General features: G+C 59.0%; 1 pseudogene; it reads left to right on the top strand.

The window, feature by feature from the left end:
- The first annotated feature begins 714 nt into the window (after positions 1–714).
- LOC105522473 lies at positions 715–1,562 on the top strand (annotated as a pseudogene).
- Positions 1,563–4,257: the final 2,695 nt, after the last annotated feature.

Genomic DNA, 4,257 nt, shown 5'->3' with positions numbered 1-4,257 from the left:
ATCTCCTGATCTCGTGATCCGCCCGTCTCGGCCTCCCAAAGTGCTGGGATTACAGGCTTGAGCTACCGCGCCTGGCCTTTTAAACTTTTTTGTAGAGACGGGGGTCTCACCCTGTTGCCCAGGCTGGTCTCGAGCTCCTGGACTCAAGGGATCCTCCTGCCTCAGTCTCCCAAAGTGCTGGGATTACAGGCATGAGCCACCATGCCCACCCATTTTTAACTTTTGAAGTCCCAGCCAATACTCACTGGTCACCCATGGGTCTGGCCCTGCTCAGTGGGGGGTTGGCAACCCTGGCATCTCTTGCTGTGCTGGCACAAGCTGAGAAGGACCTGCTTTGGGGTCCAGGAGGGAACAGTTTCTCTATAAAGTTGGGACTGGGCACAGTGGCTCTTGCCTGTAATCTCAACACCTTCGGAGGCCAAATGCTTGAGCCCAGTAGCTTTAGACCAGCCTGGACAACATAGCAAGACCCCATCTCTAAAAAAAAAAAAAAAAACCATAATTTTTAAATAGCCAGGTGTGATGACACCCGCCTATGGTCCCCACTACTCGGGAGGCTGAGGTGGGAGGATTGCTTGAGCCACGAAGTCGAGATTGCAGTGAGCTGTGATCACACCACTGCACTCCACAGCCTGAGTGACAGAGCAAGACCCTGTCTCTTAAAAAAAAAAAGAGACAGAGAGAGAGAGTGCAAAAGTGAGTTGTACAGCTGATGGCTGGATGACCCCTCTGAACAGTCCCAGCTGTGGAAGCCCGTGGAGAAACGGGGATTTCAGCTTCAGGGCTCTGATTCTTCCCAGATGAGAGGACACATCAGGGCCGCTGCTCGCTCTCCGAGGCCAGCATGGGGGCCCTGGATGGGTCACTTGTTCTTTCCCAAGAGGTGAATGACAACGCAGACTCCACGCCCCACCCCCTCGGCCACCCAGCCAGTCTGACTGAGACGGAGTGGCCTTTCCACTTCTATTCTCCACGGGTCTCTGAGGATGTGGGATGCGGGAGAGGCAGGAGGGGTGGGGGGAAGACCAGGAACAGAGGACGGGAGTTCTGTGCGAGACTCGGGTTTAGAGATCCAGCAGCACAGCAGCAAGCGCCCTCCCGCCCTCCCTCACCAGTGACTCCCACGACAGGTGCAATCCACAAAACCAGAGGCCGCCCAGGGTGTACCTGCCTCTCCCAGGAGCCTTTCTGCCAGAGACCCCAAGCCAGGCACACTCCACAGTGGGCCACAAGGGTAGGTGGGGCCACTGTGGCACTGGTACCCAGTGGGCACCTGTCAAACAGGTGTCAACCGACTAATTGCAGCCCGGCTGGTCCCATAGACCAGCCAGACACCCTTCCTACTGAGGATGAGGGCCCCCACTGTCCGGCTGTCCCGGACACAGGAAATGCGGGAGGCACCCCACTTGGCACCCCCCAGCCCAGCCCGTACCAGCCGGCAGCCTGGCCCTGGCTGGCTGCCCTCCAGCAAGCCACGACTGTCAGCCTGGCTTGGAGGACGTCTTGTCACCTTGCATTTGCAGCCTGAGGAAGCTGTGTCATTCTGCTACATCCAGAGGTGACTCAGGCAGCTGCAGCAGCAGAGAGCAAACTGCAGAACACACCACACCCCCTCCAGTCCCTGCCCTGGCTCCCACCACGCCATCCTCCTGTCCTTGGCTTCCAGCTCCCCGTCAGCATCCTGTTCTCCCCGGCCACCCTGGGGCTTTAATCAGCTCCCAGCCTCCAAGTCCAACCAGGGGCATTCCGGGGGGCCCAGACGCCCCCCAGCCCCCAACCGCATCACTCATCGGAGTTGCCCCCACCTCTCTCTCTTTTCCTCGTCCACGCTCCAACCGGGCTTGATCCCAGCCCTCAAGTATCTCCCGCCCGAACCCACAGCACCTGCCCAGGCTCTGGCCTCCAGCTTCTCCTGTGTGGACCACAGCTTTGCCAAATGGGATGCCCTCACTCTGATCCTGGTGCCCTCCATGCAGCCCCACAGGCAGTCAAAAGTCTTGGGGTTCCTCCTAAACCCCGACCCCCTCACCCCAACGCCGTTTCAGGTTTCTGATCACCCCTATCTGCAGAGAGCAGGTGGCCCCCTGTCCCCCTCAAGCCCTGCTTCTTCCAGAAACAGTCCCCACTGCCCTCCTCCTCGTGTAGGCAAGCACCCTCTACCAAGGCCTGGTTCTAGATCCTTCTGGGGACAGGGGACCTCCCCGTGGTGTGGTGAGCTCCTTGCAAGCAGGGAGCATGTCTTCCCTACACCCCACACAAGCCCCCCGCTGTACGCGATGAACCAGCCCCGCACAGGAGGGCAGGGAGAGGGCAGTCTCCACCCCAATACCTTCCCCAGGACGCCCGACGCGCAGTGTGGAGAAGCAGGCAGGTTCTACACCAGACCCCACCAGCCCTCGGGACAGGCCAGCAGACGTCACGGCCTGGGTTTCCTCATCTACAGCGGCCGGTCAGGGCGGGGCGTGTGACCGCTCAGGTTCATTTGTACCTGCTCTAAAACTCTATGATTTTAAGACGACACTCCCCAGTTTCCTGAAACTGTAGGAAAGCGGAAACATGACGAGTCTGTGACTTATAAAAAGCAAAAATAAATAGCGGGGAAAGGCATCTTCCATTCGCGGAGAGCAGGGAGGGTGGGGACGGAGCGGTGAGTCACTGTTTACTGTTGAGAGGCAGCCACACGGAGCCTTCTCCCAGCTGGCTAGATTTCCATTTCCCGTGTGGACTGGACCCGAAACCCAGAAAGTCCACTCCAGAAACCTTTAGACTCAGAAACAGCTGGGACAGGAACAGGCACAACTTCTTCTCGGTCTGGGTGGCAAACAGCTTTGCCAGAGACTGTAAACAAACGCAGCCATCGCCGAGCCCCGTGGGTGAAAGCGCACGCCTTGTAGACAGCGGAGTGGCCCGGAAGACGGTCTCACTTAACAGCGGCCTCCCGGGTGCACACAAAGGCTGGCGCCCCGACAGCCCCAACCCTTGGTAAACGCTGGCTGGCTCCCGGGTTTACCAGCACCTGGGGAATCAACGCTGCAGGGAACCAGCCCCTCAAAGCCCTGGCTCAGTTCAAGGATAAAAAGCAGGAGAAGCCTGGTTTGTTTTTCTGCTTTAGTAAATGTCTTATTTTGGAATAATGAGAGGTCTAGTTTTAAAAAGCAGACTCCCTCTCCCAAGGTCAAACTCAGACATTCCTACTGGGTTACCTAAGAAGGGGAGATGTTCTCATAAATGGCACTGGATGCCCAAATAGGGTATAGGTGTGTCCCAGACACCTGCACAGCCCACCTATGTTCTCCAGACCCTGCCTACAGCTCTTTCAATACTCCACGTCCCTGAAGACACTGGGCTTGGAGAAGATGCACAGGGCACCCCACTCCGTGTTGGAGACCCCCTGACAACAACACACTGTGACAGTGAAACCTCAGTGCCAGTAGAGACCTGGCAGCCCACCCTGGAGAATCAGAGGGGTGGGAAGGGCAGTGCTGGAGCCGAACCACACAGATATCCCCTAGCCCACGGTGTCCGGCGGTGGGGGCGCGTTTTGAGTCCCAGGATCTTCCCAAGGCCAGGCACCTGGCCAGAGAGTGGCTGGCTGCCTGTGGGTCACCTGGTGAATGAATGGTGAGTGGATCTGGTTTTTGCCTCAGCTACAAGAGCCGCTTAAGAAGCAAGAAACAGCATGCTCAGGGACGCGGGACTCGGGGAGAGGGACACGGGAGGCCCCGCGAACATGGACACACACGGGTGAGGGTGAGAATGCAGCACAGGGCCACTGCTGTGCCCCAGGGGGACCCAGGTCAAGGGCCAAGGTCAGGCGGGGTCCTGGCTTTCTGGGTTTCTCCGCCGCGCCTCATCCCACCCCCCCAGGATCTTGAGGCTGTGCACAGACACATAGACACACACACACACACACACACACACACAGTCACGGGCACATAACCCAGTTTCCTGAACTTGACAGAGGCACAGAAGAACCCACGCAGTGGGAGCGGGAAGAGGCCTGAGCCCCTGCCCCACATGTGAGCAAAGGGACACGCGCCTTGGGGCCCCGTCACCTGCTCCCCTTCTGCCTCCCCACAGCCTTCCTTCCAGCAACCCTGGCAGGTGGGCGGCTGAGAGCAACACCAGTCCCAGGATCCTGCCTTTGGGGAGACCCGGTTACCCCCACCCCATCCACGGGCACGCGTGGGCCCCACCATTGGGCCGCAGCGCCGCCCGTCACCGGGAGGAAGCGAGGGGGGCAGGCCGGGGCTGCAC

This window comes from Colobus angolensis, unplaced genomic scaffold, assembly GCF_000951035.1.
Source record: "Colobus angolensis palliatus isolate OR3802 unplaced genomic scaffold, Cang.pa_1.0 Scaffold43, whole genome shotgun sequence".
Taxonomy (NCBI): Eukaryota; Metazoa; Chordata; class Mammalia; order Primates; family Cercopithecidae; genus Colobus; species Colobus angolensis.
The sequence above is the reverse complement of the archived record's forward strand: the minus strand, read 5'-3'. Positions and strand labels throughout refer to the sequence as shown.